General features: G+C 35.2%; 1 protein-coding gene across 12 annotated transcripts in view; it reads right to left on the bottom strand.

Moving 5' to 3' along the window:
- The window catches only part of RFX3 (regulatory factor X3), a 310,622-nt gene that overhangs the window by 220,945 nt on the left and 67,389 nt on the right, over nucleotides 1-22,288 (bottom strand). The window lies entirely within an intron of this gene.

The raw sequence follows: 22,288 nt of genomic DNA, 5'->3' as shown, positions 1-22,288 counted from the left end.
CCAAAAAGTATCTGGCCAGTACTGCTCAAAACTGTCAAGGTCATAAAAAAATAAGGGAAGACAGAAAAGCCATCAAGGATCAGAGCTAAGGAGACACAAAAACTAAACAAAATGTAGAATCCTGGAACAGAAACAGATATTAGTGGAAAAACTGATGAAATCCAAATAAAGTCTGAAGTATAGCCAATAGTAATATACCCCCTGGTTGCCTAGTTGTAACAAATATATCACGCTTATTTAAAACGTTCACAAAAGGAGAAAAGGAATGGGGGTATATGGGAACCTCTGTACTACCTCTGCAACTTCTCTGCCAATCTAAAATTATTCCAAAGTAAAAAGTTTATTACAAAAATGGATTATAGACCTAAGTGTAAAACATAAAGCTTCTGGAAGAAGACATAAACATATTTTTGGCATTGATTTTGGCAAAATTTATTAGTTATAATGCTAATAGCACAATCCATAAAAGATAAAATTAATAAATTAGACTTAATCAAAATTAAAATTTTCTGCTCTTTGAAAGACACTGTACAGGAATGAAGAAAAAAAGCAGGCTAGGCTCTGCAAACATATATACAATAAACATCTTACATCCATAAATGTAAAGAACTCTCAAAACTCAATAATAAACAACCTGATTAAAAGTGAGCAAAAGATTTGGACAGTCACTCAAGAAGATATAAAGTGACAAATAAGCACAAAAAAAGATACTCAACATCACTAATCATTAAGAAGGTACAAATTAATACCACAGAAAGAAACCACTACACATCCATTAGAATGGCTAACATTTTATTTTCTTCAAATTTTATTATAAGTTCAGGGGTATATGTGCAGGATGTGCAGGTTTGTTACATAGGTAAATGTGTGTCATGATGGTTTGGTGCACAGATCATCCCATCACCTAGGTATTAAGCCCAGCATCCATTAGCTATTCTTCCTGATGCCCTGCCTCCCACCACCAACCCTCTCCAACAGGCCCCAGTGAATGTTGTTCCCCTCCATGTGTCCATGCGTTCTCAACATTCAGCTCCCACTTACAAGGGAGAAGATGTGGTGTTTGGTTTTCTGTTCCTGTGTTAGTTTGCTGAGGATAATGGCTTCCAACTCCATCCATGTCCCTGTAAATGACATGATCTCATTCCTTTTTATGGCTGCATAATATTACATGGTGTATATGCACCACATTTTCTTTATCCAGTCTATCATTGATGGGCATTTGGGTTGATTCCATGGCTTTGCTATTGTGAATAGTGCTGCAATAAATATACACATGCATGTATCTTTATAATAGAACGATTTATATTCCCTTGGCTATATACCCAGTAGTGGGGTTGCTGAGTCAAATGGTATTTCTGCCTCTAAGTCTTTGAGGAATTGCCATACGGTCTTCCACAATGGTTGAACTAATTTACACTCCCACCAACGATGTAAAAGTATTCCTTTTTCTCCGCAACCTTGCCAGCAGCTGTTTTTTGACTTTTTAATAATAGAATGGCTAAAATTTTAAAAACTGACCACATCAACTGTTGGTAAGGATGTAGAGAAACTGGAATTCTCATACAATGCTGGTTGGAATCTAAAACAGTGCAACCAGTCTGTGTAACAGTTTGGGAGTTTCTTAAAAATTGAAATACATACCTACCATATCACCTAACCAATTCTACTCCTAGGGATTTATCCAAAGAAAGCATTTGTCCAAAATCATGTACATCAATAGTCATAACAGCTTTAATCATGATAATCAATAAATAGACATAATTCAGTTATCTATCAACAGGTGAATATATAAACTCATTGTGGTATATCCATGTGATGAAATACTACTCATCAATAAAAAGGAATGAACTACCATTACAGGCAACAATATAGATGAATTTCAAAATAATTCTGCTAAGTGAAAGAAGCCACACAGAAAGAATGCACACTGTATTATTTTATTATTATAAAGTTCTGGAAAATGTAAACTAATACATAGTGACAGAAAACAGAAGAGAAATTGCAAGGGTAGGGAGGGATAGAACTTTGGTGGGGCAGGGAGAGGCAAGAGAAAGAGAATAGGGACACAGGGAAACTTCTGGGGTGATAGTATATACACTATCTTGATTGTAGTGTTAGTTTCACAGCTATATACTATTTCAGAACTTATCAAATTAAAAGTTAACTATATGCAGTTTATTGTATGCCAAATATACCACAACAAAGCTGTTTTTCACAAAATCAACGACTGGCAAAACTGGGAATACACTAAACCTAGAAATGAGAAGCCTCAAAAAAGGAATCCTGGCATTTGCCAAACAGCTGATGGCACAGCAAGTAAAATGCTGATTAGATTTGGTCTGTGTGGCTTCAGGAGAGAATCAGTACCCACAGAGGAGAAATTAAAAGGAAGCTGTATCAGCTACACCAAAGGAATATACTAACAATTGAAGCTGTCTGAACATGGAATGGACTGCTTTGTAAGATAAAGCTTTTTCTCAGTCACAGAAAGAGTTGAAGCAGAAACTCAAACGATCACTTTGTTAGGTGAGGGTCTAGGAGAAATTCCTATGTGGAATAGGAGACAGACAGTACTTCCTGATCTTTAATGCCACTCATTAGGAAAACAGAACAAATAGTTTGTACTTGGGGAGAAATACATTTAATCACATTCATGAAACTTAAAGCCATCAATACCCAACATTTTGAACGGTTTAAAGTATTTGGGAGCCTGTAGGTTAATGAATGCACTTGTCAATCTTTCAACTGAGTTATCTTTCACGTAGGGAAAGCAATAAAGAAATCTTCAAAGATAAACATAGTTTTCTAATGTGTATTTGTCTTTCTGTTTGTGTTTTTCATGAAGTAAGTTATTATAAATTTATTGAGAGAAGGGAGCATTTATAATGTTTACTATGCAATTCTAAGCAGTTAAGAGTTCAATACATAATAGTAATAGCCACTACTTAGTGAATATTTATCATAGGCCTAGAAATTTAAGCAAAACATCTTGAACACATCAACTTATCAATACTTCAAGATAGCTATTTTTCCCATTTTACAGATGAAATATCTCAGGGTGAGTGAAGTTAAGGGGATCTGCAGGTTGAGGATCTGAAGTCAAGCCCATCTGGCTTCATAATCCAATCTTAACAAAATCACTCCTAGTTCACTGAAAAAATAAGGGCCATCTGATGATCACCTGGTACAGACTCTTTCTTCATTCTCCAAATATTTCCTGTATTCCCACCCAATTTATTTTTTAAAAATACAAATTTTCTCATGTTATGCATCCAGTTTTGATGGCTTTCGTGCCTTATAATTCCTTAGAGGCAAAGTGTAAACTTGTCAACGTGGTGGATAGGAGATCTTCCCGCCTACTTTTCCAGCATAATTTCCTGTTATTTCTCCTGTGTTCTAGACATACTAAGATCTTTCAAAGTCCTTTAAAAATGCAATGCATTTGTACTTGCTGTTCTCACTTCTCTGCATGCCCTGATTTCTGGCCTGGTGAATGAAGTTTTATCTTTCCAGGATCAGTTTAAATATTGTTTCCTTTGGTGAAGTCTTCTTTGACATTCCAGTCACATTTAGATGTACCTCCTTTTACATGTACACCACTCTATTCATACTGGTATTATTTATTTGTAGGTTTGTTTCCTGCAAAAACATCTCCTCAAAGACAGTTACTCATCCCTGTATCTCCACTGCCCAAGCCTGATGCCTGATATATGAGAACAGTTCAATAAATATTGATTGACTGAATGGATAGATGATGGGCAGGTGAATGAGTAAACAAACAAATTGATACACAAACGAGTCGGTTACTGGGGGAGTATATAAAAGAAACAGTACTTGCATAGGACAGAGGTATACAAGTTGCCATAACTATAATATGTAACTATACCTTATTAATTTATATTATTTCATCCTAAATGAAGTCTTCATTGAAGCAACTATTACTATCTGTCCTACTTGTGTGATCCTATTAAAATAGTTTATTTAATCAAAAGTAAAGGTAATATATAATTTGATGCAAAAATTAATTCTCAAGAATGTAAAATGGTTGGAAACCAGGAGATCTGTGAACTACTCTGATTACTTGTCAAAAAGAAGAAAGCCAGATGAATAACCTTTCTGTGACCTCCTCCCACAAACAAAACTATTCAGAGATTTTACCATTTCAAGATGTAACCTTGTTTAGTGCACTCCTTCTGCAGATAATGAGACTTCAAAAAAAAAACATACATACAACTCTCACCATTTAAAATTTCAGACTCCTTTCCTTCTCAATTCTTTATGATTTTCAATTAAAATATTTTTATGCCTGATCAATATGTTTGATTAGTTTCCTAAAATCAATCTTAATAAATTGGAGTAACATATGGTACATTTTGGTTTGAGGGGCTTCTTTTATCATCTATTCTCTCACACAGACTTAAAATGGAAATAATTTGGGTTCTTGCTGGACACTGCTGTTTTATGTTAAAATCAGGCTAGAACTAATTCTTTTTAAAAAATCCAAAATAAGATGGAACTTAAAAAAAATCAAGAAGCTTTGAGAACAATTCTCAGCTAATGGAAAATTATTTTAATTACATGAGAAATGTTCTAAAGCAATCTTCTGGGTGAAAACAAAGCATTACTTATTCGTTGAGGAAAATGCCTTCTCTAAAGAAGTGTTCACATGTCAGAATCCCTTAGTCTATGAAATTAATGCCTTATATATGTAGGTTAAAAAAGATTCACACCTTGATAATTTTCTTCTAACATGCTGCCTCATTATAGCAATAACATTTTGATTTATGCTAAAAAGCATTCCTTTCTGAAGAATTAAAATGTCTTTTAAAAAACACACGAAAAAAAAACTGAAGTGCTCTATAAAGTACTCAGTCAATAACAGTGGACTTTACCTCAGAAGGACAAAAGAAGCAATTTTAAACTCCATTAAGTATAATCATTTTTTTCTGAAACATGATAGTAACATGGAGATAATAACTGAATGATTTCAGAGCCCAGCAATGCAAAAGTTGAGAAATGAAAAATGAAAAGACAAAAACTTTGGGCTAAGACATCCATTAAACAAAAGAAGACTATTTCTCAAATGCTGGTATAATTTTCTCAGGTTAACCAGAGAACACAGGATATACAATTTGTTTTGATTTTTTTCTTTTACTATTTTCAACTTTGTTCTTGCTCATTTTATAAATACACAGGTTAACAAAAGGAGGTAACCGATTTCTTAACTTATCACATTGTGATCTTTCAAGGAAAACATTTCAGTTCATGCAAGATTTGGTTCCATTAAGCATTTTTTGTGTCTCCTGCATGAAGGGGTAATAGTCTATAAAATGAAAGGACGCCATGCATGAATTAAGTAAGAAGCATTCATAAGAGAATCAGAATCTAATTAGATAAACACACTTCCCTACAGGTGGATATGAATTCAAAAGTCTCTGAAATCTCATATTTAAAGGCTAGCAGTGCTTTTTTAATTATGCTAAAAGTCCCTTGTCTGCTTGATCTCTCATGAACAATTTTAATCAGGCAAGCCTAATATACTCCGTCTCACAGACAACTTAACAGAGCTCTCAACTATGAGCTAATGGGAAGACAAGGAATCACAAGCATTTTCATTAAAAGGGAAAAATGGCCATCCTAGAGATTTGGCCAGCAATAAAGCAAGAATAAATCATGCTTTTCCCTCACTTAACCTACTTAACTTCAAGAACTACAGACATATAATTAATTTGCTCTTGAGATTTACTCTGTAAACATAAACACATGATTTAAAAAAAATTACATTCTTACAATTCACAGTGGTTTTAGATATTTTTTTCCCACTCACAAATGGACTAATATACTAACAATCCTTTTGCCAGAGTCTAAGAGTAATCTCTTAAAAATGATCCTTTCCAAAAAAGGAGAGTCAAAAACCATTCTGTGCAGTTGGTAGGGATTTTGACAAAGGATCCTGTTCAAAGTGTTAAGCAGTAATTAAAAGGACCAAATAATTCCATTTCGACCTTTACATCCCCAAATCCATTTGCTACATCAGCTGTATCACCATGAGTCCTCTGTCCATTCTGAGGCCCTCCCACAATACAGCAGCTTATTACAAGCCACATATTTCTTTTTCTTCTTTAAAAAAAAAAAATAGAGAAGGGTCTCATTCTGTGGCCCAGGCTAGACTGCAGTGGCACCATCATACCGTGAATTGCAGCCTCAAACTCCTTCCTAGTCTCAAGTAATCCTCCCGCCTCAGCCTCCCAAGTAGCTAGGACTACAGATGCATTCTACCACATCTGGCCAATTCTTCAAATTTTTTGTAAGGAAGGAATCTCGCTATGTTGCCCAGGCTGGTCTCAAACGCCTGGCCTCAAGTGATCTTTCCACCTTGACCTCCCAAAGCACTGGGTTTGCAAGTGTGAGCCACTGCACCCAGCCATAACCCACATTTTTAAACTGCAATAAACTACCTAAATCTAAATGTAACAATTTTCAACTCTTTCCTTTTAACCAATTCAACCCAGAAAACTCCAAAGAAGTACTGATGGGTGACCTAGGCCCTAAAAATTTGCACCTATGCTACACCTTGTTGGTTTTGTCTATTATCTTTATCCCCAAACTACTTTAAAATTAAAAATGAGGCCCTTTGAGTTTACCCCCAATTAGTTGCTATGTGACTTGCAGCATGTTTTCAACCCCCTCTGTACCTCATTTTCTCCATCTGTCAAATTGTTACTAATAATACCCTCCCTCAAAGAATAGAGGTAAGAATTAAATGATATCATATTAATACATAGGAGAGCAACACCTAGCATACTGTAGACACTTAATTTCCTTCTGTCGTGTCCAAGATCATTGTTTCTAGGCTCTTCAAGCATAGGTCTCAACATTTCAAAATTATTTCCCCATCTCTACACTCAGCTCCATCCCTCTTGAGGATTTTCAGCTATTTTCATCCCAGAGCTCTTGGAGCTTCTCTGCCTCACACAGTTTTTCTATGCACTAGTCATGTTTGCTTATTTATTAGAGATGGTTTCATTTACCCTTGCCTCAGTTTTTACCTGCCTGGTTCTTTTCCTCATTGGTGCTGTGCTTCTTTCTAATTACAACTGTACACTATCAGTTTATTTGACACTTTTCTATTCACATTGATTTAAAAGACTATTCTTTACAGTTAAACTAACATACAGAAAATTGGCCAGGCACAGTGCCCCATGCCTTAATCCCAGGAACTGGGGAGGCCAAGGAGCTCCTGAGCTCAGGAGTTCAAGACCAGCCTGAGCAACATGGCAAGACCTTGTCTCTACTAAAAAGGAAAAAAATTAGCCAGGTGTGGAAGTGCATATCTGTAGTCCCAGCCACTCCAGAGGCTGAGGCAGGAGGATCGTTTGAGCCCAAGAGATTGAAGCTACAATTACTGAGGCTGCAGTGAGCTATTATCACACCACTGCACTCCAGCCTGGGCAACTGAGCGATACCCTGTCTCAATAAAAAAAAAAGAAAAAGAAAAAAAAAAACCTAAGACACAGAAAATTAAAATAGTTTAAGACAAATAGTGATCATCGTAGCCCAGGATAAAAACATTTAGTTAATTCTTTGAAAATGATTTTGGTTTTTATAGTTTATGCATTCATCTATCAGATCCTGTGGTTCTACCAACCTGGTTGCTTGATGGGCTGTAAAATTCAACTTGTTTATTGAAATGGTAGATGCTAAAGAGAGTATTTGCCTGGCAAGGCAGAGAAAAAAATAAAATTAAAATATAAGCTTTCAAAAAGGTTCATCAGTACTACTAAGGTTGCAATCACACACATACAAATAAATCCCTTTAAAACCTCTAAAAATGAGTTGTTTGATCTATGTGAAAATACCTCAGATTAAGAAAATCTCAATTCTGGTGTCAGAAAGACGAGATATATAACAGGGAATGTCTCTTTAAAACAACATAAAACACAGTTAAACGTATTTTAACTATGCTCAGAGGTCATGTTTTTCTCTCTTTTTTTTTTTACTATTTTTTTGTTTTTCTCTTTCCTTAACAAAACATTCTCCCCAATCCTCTGTTCAATACACAAATTTGAAATGTTTAGTGATACAAAAGAAAGTACTATTCTTTCTTTTAAAAAGAACATTTTTTTAAATCTTAGATGTCTGAAGGTGGAAGAAAGTATTATTCTTTACATAAATATGAACTACATGTCTTTTATAGACTACATGCTTGTTAATTTTCCTAATGGAGTTTAAAGTCTTTCCAATATCCCAGAGTTAATCCCAACCTGCTTCAAATTACCATGTTTTGAAGTTTTGCCTCAAGTTTTTTGGTCAAGGACACACAAAAAAAATCAAATCAAGTGATATCAAGTACAGAATTTTTTTAAAAAAGTAACAGAAAACAGTAATAAGAATTCTTAGAATTTTCCCTTAAAAATCCTTAGGATCATTCCATTCAATCCAGTGAACTTTTATAAATTATTGCAAAGACTTAATTTAGTACTACCTGGGAAAACGGCTAAAACTTCCTTTTCTATTCAATATTTGGTTTTAAAAGAGCTGCAATTACAACTGGCACCCAGATCTTGGTTTCCAATACTATTTTCCAATAAAAAGAATCAGACTTCCATGGAGAAAAAGCTGATTCTAGGAGTGAAGCAGGAAATATAAAAGGCGAATCTGGAGCATCCTGTAGTGTAGGAAAACGAAGCGCTCAAAATAGAAAACAAAACACAGTGATGAAAGTGTGTTAAAGAGATACAGAAGTCAACTAAAAGAGCTCTCAATGGCCAAAGCTGGAACAATTTGAGCAATAAAACTGTAGTACTGGATTATAACCCAAAAATCATATAATCCATGAGCCATATTTATATATGTAAATGACTGAGGCTGGGCACAGGGACTCACACCTGCAATCTCAGAACTTTGGGAGGCTGAAGTAGGAAGTTCACTTGAGCCCAGGAGTTCAAGATCAGCCTAGGCAACATGGTGAAACCCCATCTCTCAAAAAATTACAAATATTAGCAGGGCATGGTGGCATGTCTGTAGTCCCAGCTACTTAGGAAGCTGAGGTAGGAGGATGGCTTGAGCCCAGGAGGTCGAGGCGGCAGTGAGCTACGATTACGCCACTGCACTCCAGCCTGGGCAACAGAGAGAGTCTCAAAAAGATAATAAATAAGTTTTGACTGAAAAAATAAATAAACAGAATGACAGACAAATCTCTTGTGCAGAAGCATTCCAAATAATTTACTTAGCCCTCATGAAGGTGGAACATAATCTTCCACTCCTTATGTGTAGGCTGCATATAGTGACTTCCTTCCAGAGTAACCTGATAGTGGATAAACCTATTAATAATAGGGGAAACTGGGTGTAGCATACATGGGAACTCTGTTTAATATCTTCACATGCTTTCTGTAAATCTAAATTTATTCTAAAATAAAAAGATGTATTTTTAAAGTTTTTTTTTTTTTTAATATCTGCTACTGACTTTGGCTTTCTGAAGTCTGCTATCTGGCTTACCAGTAGAAACCCTTAGTCAATTTTGGAATTGTACAATTTCAATTGTACAATTCTTCGTTACACTCTCAAATCCACAAGTCACTTGTGCTGAAGTAGAATTGGAAAAAATGAGAAGCATATTTCTGCATCTGAGTTCTGCTCTACCTGCAAGTCCCTACATGACCTAAATAACCAATTTTCTCATCTATGAAACAAGACAAACCTGCTGCAAGGGCTTTCTGTTACCCCTATGGGGATGGTGGGTAATGCTGACGCCCTATCTGACACTCTCATCACTGAAGGTGTGTCATCTGCATCCTTCTCCAGCCTTTTCTAGCTTGGCCCATTCAGATGTCAATCTGGTACAAGATCTGGCTCTTCTAGTTTTCTTAAGAATTGATGCTCAAATGTCATTTTTTAAAAAACCAACTAATGGCCAGGCATAGTGGCTCATGCCTGTAATCTCAGTGCTCTGGGAGGCCAAGGCAGGAGAACTGCTTGACACTAGGAGTTCAAGTCCAGCTTGGGCAACACACGGAGACACCAGCTCTATAAAATAATAAAAATAATAGCTGGGCCTGGTGACACATGCTTGCTAGTCCCAACTACTACGGAGGCTGAGGCAGGAAGATTGCTTGAGCTCAAGAGTTTGGCACTGCAGTCAACTATGATTGTGCCACTGCACTCCAGCCTGGGCAAAATAAAAATAAAAATAAATTCATGTTAACACCATATTTGGAAGAATAACCACACTTTAGATACAATGGTTGCTTCTGTGTGGGGGAATAGGAGGCTGGTGTGGGAAAAAGACATACTTTGCACTCTATAGACACTCTGGCTATCTGAATTATTTCTTACTATGTGTATGCATTAGCTATTTAAAAACTTATTATAAAAGCAACAAGAAATCCATTATTACTCAGGGAATACTATAGGTTTCTGATTTCAACCTTTGTATCTGCTACCTGTGTATTATCTCCTTTTAATATAGTACCATAGAAAGTAGCATGGCTCCAGGAGATTAGACTAAAATGATTTCAATCAAATTCTTTTGTACCAAATCAGCCGTTTCAAAATAGCATAGCAGTCTTGGAATCAAAAGCAACTTAGGATGGAACACAGCCCTCTCTATTTACTAGTTATTTAACTTCACTAAATCCCAGCTTCTTCATCTGCAAAACTGGAATAACAGTACGCACATCCCGTAAGACTGTTGGAAAGATTAAATAAAAACACATGTAAATTTCTTAGCCTAGTGACAGGCCCATCTATTATGGTCATTATCAGTATAAATGGAAGTCCGTAGACAAGATCTGATTAATCACTCTGTCATGTCTTCTACTCAGCTATGGATCCAGAAGCAACTCCCAAGTGTAAACACCCCCCAAGTGTAACTGGTTTTCAGCAATTATTATTCCCAGTTCATTAGGGAACTAAATACTTATCACTAACTAACTAAAATGAACAGTATTTCTTCTGCATAGAAATGCCCCAAATCCTAAGACACAAGCAGAAGTCATACCTACTTAGAATTGAATAATTCTGTCTCGGCACAATGGCTCATGCCTGTAATGCTGGCAATGTCAGCACTTTGGGAGGCCAAGGCGGGTGGATCACTTGAGGCCAGGAGTTCAAGACCAGCATGGCCCACATGGTGAAACCCTGTCTCTACTAAAAATACAAAAATTAGCCAGACATGGTGGCACATGCCCGTAATCCCAGCTACTTGGGAGGCTGAGGCATGAGAATTACTTGAACCCAGAAGGCAGAGGTTGCAGTGAGCCAAGATGGTCCCACTGTACTCCAGCCTGGGCAACAAAGCAAGACTCTTTTTTCAAAAAAAAAAAAAAAAAAAAGAGTAATTCTAATGAATAATAAAGCAACAAAAAATTCAAGAACAGTGACAAAAAACATGTTTAATTATACAGAGTGCTACAGTTGAAATTGTCTTTGGCATTATCCCAGGAGATGGCATAAATTTAGATTTTTAAAATATTTTAAATATATTTTTAAATATACCCTGGTCTTTTTGCTTTAGTTCACTGTAAAAAAAGATATGTCCACATTTAACTTGGGCATCAGTTTTTGAGACTAGTGATAACATACATAAATAATTTTAGTAAAAATACAAGTTAGAGTAGTACATATAAATATATTAGCTGTTTAAATGGATATTTGAGTGGATTTTGTGTGCACAAATATGTGAATAAATAATGTTACCTACACACACTCTTTGCTATGAATTAGGAATGTCATTCCTTTCCTGTCTCAAAAAAGTAGCTAAACAGTATATTTTACCCTGATTTCTACTTTATCTTGGGTTGTAAAATAAACCATTTCAAAAACTAAAGGTATATTTCTACTCACAGGATCTGTATTTGCATAGCTTCCCACAAACACATACATATACACGGGCAACACTCGAGAGAAGAAATACATGTATATCTCTATGTACTTGAATGTAACTTCAGATATGTATGTTCTACCTTACCAAAAGATATATTGAGAATTTTTTTATACTTTCTAATTCTTTGCTTTAGATTTTGCTACAAGATCCCTTAAATTGCCTCTTATGTCTGAGATCATATATAAGAGAAAGAGCATGTGTAAAACTGACTTAAAATCACATCAAGCTACTTGGTTGCCACTAGAAAGCCAAAAAACATGGACCCGCTATAAATGTTTAGGCTGTCCTTGTTAGTAAATGCTCCAAAGCAACTGAGAAGAGATAGGGAAATCTGAAACTACAATGATAAAAATCTTAAAGAATCATCTAGTCCAACTAGTTAAGACTAGGAACCACTGAAAAAATCCCATTCTATGACTAAGCTACCCTGTCCAATAATGGCTATTATTGACTATTTTTTTGCCCACAAATCTTTCATTTTATATAATGCTTTACAGTTTATAAGCCATTCACATGTGTATCAAATCATCTAATCTCAACAAAACCTATGAGAAAAATGTGGTACAATTAAATCAGGGACACAGAAATAACGTGATTTACACAAGGCCACTAAGCTATGAATGGTAAAACTGAGACTCATACCCAAGTCTCCTGCCCCTAAATGTATCTTCATTGTCTCCCACCTCATCTTCAGAACTGAATTCCACTTTCCCTGACAAGTCCCATTTCTTGCAGCACAATGCCCCCTCATCCACCAAACTGGAATTCTTCCTTAGGTGTTTTACCAAATCCTCTTTAGTCAATTCCCCACACCGTAGCCAGAAATATCTTCCAAATTTAAATCAGGTACTCTTCTATGTAAGACCAGCAAATGTTTTTCACTGTTTCTAGGTAAGGAACAGACTTCCTACCAAGGTCTTTAAAGGCTGAGTGGCCTCATTCCTTCCTACCGTTTCAGGTTTACAGCAGATTCTGTGCGCATCAGACAGGCTGTTTTTCTTAAGCACCATGCTTACTCACCCTAGATCCCTCTCCACCCCTTTTCACCTAGTCAATGCATATTCTTTCTTAATTCAGGCAAGCCTTCCCTTCCCTTCCCTTCCCTTCCCTTCCCTTCCCTTCCCTTCCTAAGCAAATCAAATGCTCCTACTATATACTCTTTCTCATGACACTGTATACTTCTACTTCATTGAAGTTATCATAGCTGCAATTTACATTTACTCATGTAATTACTTGGTTAATGTCTACCTTTTCCATCAGACTGTCAGTGCCATAAAGAGTAAAAAGGAGGTCAGTTTTTCTGTTTTTAGTCACTATTATATCCCCAATGCTTGGCACAATTTTCAGCCTGCTAGTAAATACATGATTTAAAAGCTGAGCAAATATAGAACTAGGTTAATTCTTTCAGCCTTAAGTATCTGAAAAGTTATTATTCTAATAATTTCTCTACACTACACACACAAAAGTTATGTTAGGAAACCATTCTGAATCTTCGAAATATTTTTTATAATAAAGTTCCCAGATACTTCTTAAAACCTGGAAACCATAAATGAATACAATGTTATCTTCTCATCAGTACAGAGACTGCACTTCCCCATTCCAAGTACTTCGCTTCTATTAAAACAGTCTACACTTGTGTTTTAGTTTGTGCTGACAGAGCAATACTTGAGACTGGGTAATTTACAAAGAACAAAAACTTATATCTGACAATCCTTGGCTGGAAGTCAAGGTGTCGGCAGATTTGGTTGTCTGGTGAGGGCTGCATCTTCCAGAATGGAGGAAACTGTGTCCTCACATGGCAGAAGGCAGAAGAGCATGCTCCTGAAGGCTGTGTAAAGCTGTTTTTATAGGCGTTTTACTCCCATTCACAAGGGAAGGAGCCCTCATGACCTTATGACCAGTCCCATGCTCGAATAGTATCACATTGGCCCTTAAGTTTCTACATCTCACTTTTGGAGGAGACACATTCAAACCATGGCACTGTGGGACATGGCAGTGACAGTTAAACCACAACTTTCCAGGTCTCTTCATATGAATTTCTTTTAAAACATATCCACTTGATTCGTGGCTAGTGTGATAATTTGACAAACCTATACGCAAAATTTTATGTTAATCAGTATTACAGACCATCTTAATTTCAGCTAATCATTTCAGATGGCTAAGCTTTTTTCAATCCTAATTCCCTCATCCAAACTATTAGCTTTTGCTCCCAGCTTTATGTGATATGCAAATGTGATGTGCCTGTTTAATTCAAGTCCATGATAAAAATGATTAATAGAACAAAGTAAAAAAAAACGGCCATGTCATGTCACTAGAAATACCTTTCTCCAAGCTGACATCAATTCATTCATCAAATTATTTCAACCATCCATTAATTTACTTGGCCCAATAACCTAACTCCTAATTTGGCCATCTATTAAATATGTCATAAACATTTCATGAGACACTGTCTGAAACCGTGCTAAATCAACTTACTCCACCTACATGGGGAAAAAAAAGTCACATGTTTAACATGAGACACTCCTAGTAAGCCCATGTGGTCCCTAGAGGACTACTCAAGTCCTCACAAGTCATCTGTCTAATCATCAAAGAATTGTCCCAAGGGCCAGGCGCAGTGGCTCATGCCTGTAATCCCAGCACTTTGGGAGGCTGAGTCGGGTGGATCATGAGGTCAAGAGATCGAGACCATCCTGGCCAACATGGTGAAACCCCGTCTCTACTACAGAAATTAGCTGGGTGTGGTGGTATGCACCTGTAATCCCAGCTACTTGGGAGGCTAAGGCAGGAGAATAGCTTGAACCCGGGAGGCAGCAGTTGCTGTGAACTGAGATCGCGCCACTGCACTCCAGCCTGGCAACAGGGCAAGACTCCGTCTCAAAAAAAAAAAGAAAAGAAAAGAATTGTCCCAAGGATAAACATAAAACCTACTGATCTTAAAATAGGAGAATTCTACCTTTTCCTCTCTTTTTTGAAAATAAAAACAGTATCTGCATGATCTTTAGTTTTCTGGCATCTCTGTTACTGGCCATAATGGTTCAAAGATTACCTAACCATTCATATTTGCAAGTCATTTAATCCTAGGACATTAACTAGTTGAGAGCAAAAAAGTGCTTTCTCATCATTGCTTTACCTTTCTTAACTTCAATTCCCTTACTGTCATTAGTCTTCTTTACTGAATTTGAGTATCATTTTATTTTGATAGAGAAATTAACAACCCAGGAGTTCCATAACTCTGCTTTCACTGCACTATCCAGTATTACATCTGTCCCAACCAGTTTATTCTTTTATTATTATTTTTTTCATGATCTGAACATGTTCCAGTACTTAGTATCTTTACAAGCCTCAATTCATTTTAGGATTCAGCTTCCTGTATGCCATTCTCTCAGTTTTATAAGACATTTGTATTTGTGTCCCAACCTTTTCTTACTTACGAGAAACATTTTTGCTTATATGGTCAGTATTTCACTTTAAGGAACTCCACACACTTCATTCATTCAATGAATGTTTTACCGATTGCCATCTATATGCAATTCACCAAACTAGAGTAAAGAATACAAAGATACCGGAGATCTATCTAGTCGCTGTCTTCAAGGAATCTAGACAGAAATATAGACTGCTAGGTGGAATTGTAGGCTTCTATATTCCCAAGATAAAAATAAGTGCTGTGTGAGCAGAGTGCAGAGCAACTAGCTCAAGCATGAAATAGCTACTTAAGTCTTCATCAAGGAAATGACATCTGAGTTGAGTCGTGAGGAAGCAGTCATTAGAAGACTGGAAGTATCCTAGGGAACAGCATGTGCAAAGCCATGGCAATATAAAAAAGGACACTGTTTTCATGCAGGAATGATGGGCTTCATGCAGCTAGGATTTAAGGTGCATGAAGTCTAATTCCAAGAGATAACTTAAAAATATGGGGTCAGTTATAAAAAAGGCCTTGTAATGTAAAGTCACCAATACATAGAATAAATAAAATGAAGCAAGTGCTCTCTACAGAATACTATGCAGCAGTTAGGAGTAGCAATCCAGATGTATGCCACTGATATAGACAGATCTTTAAAAGAGTGCTGAGGTCAAAATAAATAATGTCTAGAGCATAACACAAGTATTACAAATTTAAAATACAGGCACATCCAGTATTTGTCTGCACACAAAATAAATCTACATGTCTTACAAGCACACATACAAATAAAAGGATTCAGATCAGAAACATCAGAATTTACCTATGGAGTAGAAGAGTAATGGGGGTGGGAAATAGAAACAAAGTGATTTTTTTTTAAAGCAGATATACACCTGTTTTATGACCCCCGAAGTCTGTATGTTTTCCTATAGGTGACAAAGGTTTTAAAGTCTGGGAATGGCAAAATCTAATGTAGCTTTTAGGAATAAAGTTTGGCACAGTGTAAAGAATACAGTCCTGTAGTTGTAGTTTCTTCTGGAGTCAATGAACATGGGTTCATTACCCTTTTTCTACACATGCTTAATAGATCTTTATTATTCTGTAAGAAAAGGCTAAGTATAAGACTAAGCTACCAATAAGTAAAGATGGATATAGAAACTTTGGTAGTAGAAGAAAGTGAAGACAAGAGCTGACAGGAAATAAGTAGTTACAGACAAAAGCAACATCTTCAAACTCAAATTTGATTATCTGCCAAGAATAGTATTGAAAACATTCCTGCATTGCCACAGACACTGAATTAAATAAATGCTAAGAATTTCACCAAATTGAAGATCTGTTCATTTTCTTGTAAGTGTGCCAAAGGGAGAGCAATGAGAAATTAAAACAATGCCCCTCTGAGTATGTCTTGGGAGCTCAGAGTAAAGATCTCTGGAATAAACTCATACGCACCCTATCACTTGAGAGATGAATCTTGCATTACACCAAGAACTGCTTCATCTGTACAAACAGACTTTCTATAGAACTGTAACTGAACACTACAGGCAATGAGCCAACACTTTTAAATTTCATCAAGCTCTAGTGCCAGGTGACAACTGTTTGCTGTGACATGATTTATGCAACACATTTCATCTAGTTATCTCAGAATCAAAGGAATTTTACCAAAGGGTTCTCATTCACATAAACAGGAAGAATTTCTACCCCAATCACATCTGTGAAAAGTGGAAGACACGTGGTAAGTTTCAGGACAAGATCCTACTGATTAAATTCTGAGAATAAAGGACTGGAAAACATAAAATTGGCGCAGTTACTGGGCACTCCTCTATTATGAAGACACTGTTTTACATTTGGATGCAGTGAGCTAACTAAAAAGCGACCCGAATCAAAATAAATTTTATGAATAATAAGTGAAAGTATACATAATACATAACAATACTTATTTATATAACTTTACATTTCCATAGACATACTCATGAGAGTCAGAATTTTTTGTTTTGCTCTTCCCTTTTTGCTCTGTGCTTCAGTAATTTCATGGGGATTCTTTTCCTTCTCAATCTTCTCTTGAATTATCACTTCAGCCCCTAGTTATCTCATCCTACTACATTCTTATCCATTTTACTCAGAATAAGTTATAGTTTGATAGAAGGTAGAATTTAAAAGAGGACATCTTCCACTAATAACTCTAATACAATTTCATTTTGAAAGTATTTTACCTAAAGAAGGTTATCTATGTTATCCATGGATGGTGAGAGTATGGGTGTAGTTCCTTTCCTCTTCGTAATGTATGTATTGCTTTTGTAATCGAGGAAAGGGGTTTTAAATAATGATATAGTGACATGATGGAGAAAAAAAAACTTTATTATAACAAATGTTCAACTTCAAAAGATGGTTGGTTACATATCAAAGGACCCCAGTCTGGCATCTTTCTCTTGCCTTCTACCATTACTCTGGCTTACAACCCAGCTTAGATATGAATACACAAATTCATCAGCTTTATTGTAGGGAATGTGACAAATTGGATGATGGAAGGCAGGGGCCAATAAAACCCAAAAGTTACATAACAGGTACTTAGAAAAGATACTAAATCTATTCTGGGCTCTACAAATTAAATTATATGTTACTAAAATGCTCAATTTTCTTATGAGATGCAAATTAAATCAACACCAATTTAAGAACACAAATCCTCTTACACCTCAATCTATGCATGGATGAAACTAAATAATCTAATATTTTAACAACATCACATAATAGATTTAATATTATTTTTAAAAAGTCCTTGTTCCATAAAACAATCATCACCCTATTTGCCCAGTTTTCCTCTACCTTATACTCATCAAATAAGATAAACCAACATTTTAAAAAATATAATTTTCAATGTTCAATTTTACTTTCCTTAGCTCTAAACTTGAAACTGATAAACTCAGTCATTGTAAAACCTTATTCATGCCACTTAGTTCATTTTGATCTACTTTAAATGAAGCAGGATTTCATAGACTCTCAGAGCTAACACCTTACCTCCCTTAATCCCAACCCAACCCCACCCCAGGCTTAGGTAGTTATAGGCTACACATGCCCACTATCAAAAAAAAGCTTCAAAACACTGTACTATTTTCTTGCCATTTCTAAGTATACACGCTTCTATTTCTATAGTGAGAAAAGACAATGCTTCCCTAATCACTTAACCAATTTACTAACAACATATTATTTTTATTACACATGTAACAGAGAACTATAAACTCCTCTCAATACTTCTCCTGTAGTCTTACTCTAATGTATTTAATGTTCTCACCAATTATTTTTCTTATAAGATGACAGGTTATCACAATTTATAAAATCTGGTAGTTTTGGTACGTTTTAACATTCATCGCTGAGATTTACTATTTCTTATTTTCTTTCTCATTAATATTTATTTAAAATATTTATTTAATATAAATAATATTTATCTAAACTAGATAGACAAAATACATGTAGCAAATGTTTATAAAGCTCTTCACAAGGTTAAAATTCTAATATTTTTAAGTATATAAGAGAGCAACAAACTATTTTCATCACAAAAAAATATAAATTGGGCTTCATGTTTGTCACCCAATAAAGTTCACCATTTTTATTCATTTAATCCAACTTCCCAATCATCCAAAACAATTTTAACAGATACCATGTTAGATGGTAGACAGCATTTGAAATCCTGATCCTAAAGTTCACAGAATGTGCTTTGGATGAAAATAGAACAGTTTTAACAGCAATATGTAAAAAGTCATCCAACGAGGTCAAATCAGTGACTAAGCAATCTAAATACATCTATCAGTTTTCTCATCTAAATGGGATACAATTTAAGAACTACTGCATGTTCAAGGAATAGTTTCCTGCCACAAAGAACTGTTAGTAGAACAATATTATGCTAGAAAAAGAATTTTTTTAATTTAATGTAACATAACAATTACCACTGACAAGTTGTTAAGCTGAAATATAAACAAAGTATGACTTAATGAGAATGTACAAGAGACTTAACAAAATGTTTACATGAATGAAAACAAAATAATATAAGTATTAACATCTCTGTGAATATATTTTCATATATCATATCTATGGCTTACTGATATTAAATTAATATCCAAAGCTGTTAAATTTTAATTTGCATATCAATTTTTACAAAGGCCTATATAAGCATACCTAAATAAGCTATTTTATTTTCTGTGTTACTTTTTGTTTTTACATACAAATAATCATTTGGAGAACATCTGAAAGGGAGAACACACCCTTTAATACATAATAAGATATTTCTTATTTCAGTCACAAGAAATAAACTGTTTGAGTGCCACAAGTAAACTTTTGTGTTTTCCGATTCATAATTAAGTTGGGGTTTACTCCTCCTGAAAATAAAAGAGGGAACATTCCCCAACTCATTTTATGAGACCAGTGTTACCCTGTTTAAAAAAGAAAAAAGTGACAAGCATACTACAAGAAAATTTAACTACAGGCCAATATCCCTTAGGAAGACAAATAACAAAATATCTGTAACAAAATCCTATCAAACCCAGCAACATACATATAAACAGATAATGACAAAATGGGATTTATTCCAGAATTCAAGGTTGCTTTATCATTAGAATATCAATCAGGATATTTCACCAGATTAACAGACTAAAAGAAAAAGTATAAGGTCATCTCAATTTAACATTCACTCATAAATAACCCTCAGCAAACTGGCAATTGAAGGGAATTTCCTCAGCCTAATAAAAGGCATCCAGAAAGAAACTATAGCTAACATTATACTTAATAGGGAAGGACTGAATATTTTCTTTCTAATATAAGAGGGCAAGCATATCCTCCCTCCCCATTTTTACTCAACACTGTAGGTCCTAACCAATGCAATAAGGTAAGAAAGATTAATAAAAGGCACACAAATTAGAAAAGAAGTAGTAAAACTGCCTTTATTTGCAAACAACATGATTGTCTATGCAGAACATTTTTAAGAGTTTACCAAAAATTAAATAAAGCTATTAGAAACACTGCATTTAGTAACATTACAGTGTTACAAGGTCAAAATAGAAAAAGTGTACCATACTTCAATACTAGTCATATTGTATTTCAATACTAGCATTGCTAATATTGCATTGCTAGCATTACAATAGCATGTGATGTCACTTATAATAGTATTAAATATATAATGGGAATAAAGTTAACAAAAAATATATGCAAGAATTATCCACTAAAAACTGCAAGACACTGGTAAGAGAAATTAAAGACTTAAGTAAAGAAAGAGACATATCATGTTCGTGGATCATAACACCCAATATTGTTTAATATATTAATTTTCTTGAAACAGATCTACAGAGTCAATGCAATTCCAATCAAAATCCCAGTAGGCTTTTAAAAATGTATATGAAAATGTAGAGGACATAAGGTAACCAAAACACTTTTGAAACACAAGAGAAAGTGGGAGGAATTATATATTACTTAACTGTAAGACTTTGAGCTACAATAATCAGAAAATAGGGTATTGTCATAAAGACAGTAATTAAAAAATGGAATGGGAATAAACCCACACATATATATGGTCAATTGATTTTTCAATGAAAACGCTAAGGTAATTAAATGGAAAAATTATTGTCTTTTTCAACAAATGGAACTGGAACAATCACATACCCATTTGGAAAGATACAACACCTCATATCATATACAATAATTAACTCAAAATGTATCATAAGCCCAAAAATGAGATTATAAGCTACTAGAAGAACATACAAGGCAATCTAAATGATATTCGTTTAGATAAAAATCTTTAGCATTCCACAAAAAGCACAAAGGAAAAAATCAATAAATTGGGCTTCATCAAAATTAAAGACTTATTCTTTGAAAAGGCACACTTAAGAAAATGAAAGCACAAGCCCACAGACTTGGAAAAAAAAAAAAACTGGAAAACGTATCTCTGATAAAGGACTTGTATCCAGAATATGTAAATATATATACAGAACTCAATAAGAAGGAAACAAAGAACTGTTTTTTTAAAACTAGGGGCTGGGCACTGGGGCTCATGCTTATAATCCCAACACTTTGGGAGACCACGGCAGGAGGATCGTTTGAGCCTAGGATTTCAAGACCAGACTGGGCAACATAGGGAGACCCCAGTATCTACAAAAAGTTAAAAAAATTAGCCAGGCATGGAGGCACACGCCTACGGTCCCAGCTTCTCAGAGGGTGAGGTGGGAGGATTGTTTGGGCCTGGGAAGTCAAGGCTGCAGGGAGCTGTGATCATGCCACTGCACTCCTGCCTTCATAAATAAAAATGAAAATAAAAAATAGGGAAATGGTTTGGACACTTTACATAAGAATATATGCAAATGACCAAAAAGTACATGAAAAAATGCTGGAAAAATTAATCATTTTAGGGAAATACAAAGTAATGTAACTGTAATGAGTTACCATTACACCTTCATTAGAATGATAGCTAAAATAAAAAGAACTGTTAATACCAAGTGTTGACAAGGATGTAGAGCAACTGGCAGGAATGCAAAATGGTACAGCCACTTTGGAAAACAGTTTGGCAGTTACTTAGAAAGTTAAAACATACCCTTATCATATGACTCAGCAATCGCTTTGTACACATTTAGCCGAGTAAAATAAAAACATATGTCCATAAAAACACTTATATTGCATAACACTGTGTCTGTATAACTGTTTTATTCATAATAGCTAAACCCTGAAAAAGAAAAATTCCATCAAATAGTTATCAGAACAACCAAATTGCGGTATAGCCACACAGTAAACTACCACTCAGCAATAAAAAGGAACAAACTGCTGATACATATACAGCTAAAATCTAAAAGAGGCCAGGTGCAAAAACTACATACTGCGTGATTCCATTTATATAAAATTCTAGAAACAGCAAAATTGTAGTACTATAAAGTAGATCTGTGGTTGCCAGGAGCAATGAGATGGGGTAAAGGATTGACTACAAAAGGGCAGGAACAAACTTTTGGGGGTGATGGAAATGATCCATATTTGGTTGT

This window comes from Gorilla gorilla, chromosome 13 (genome assembly GCF_029281585.2).
Source record: "Gorilla gorilla gorilla isolate KB3781 chromosome 13, NHGRI_mGorGor1-v2.1_pri, whole genome shotgun sequence".
Taxonomy (NCBI): Eukaryota; Metazoa; Chordata; class Mammalia; order Primates; family Hominidae; genus Gorilla; species Gorilla gorilla.
Note: the sequence above shows the minus strand (reverse complement) of the source record. Positions and strands in the feature narration are given on the sequence as shown.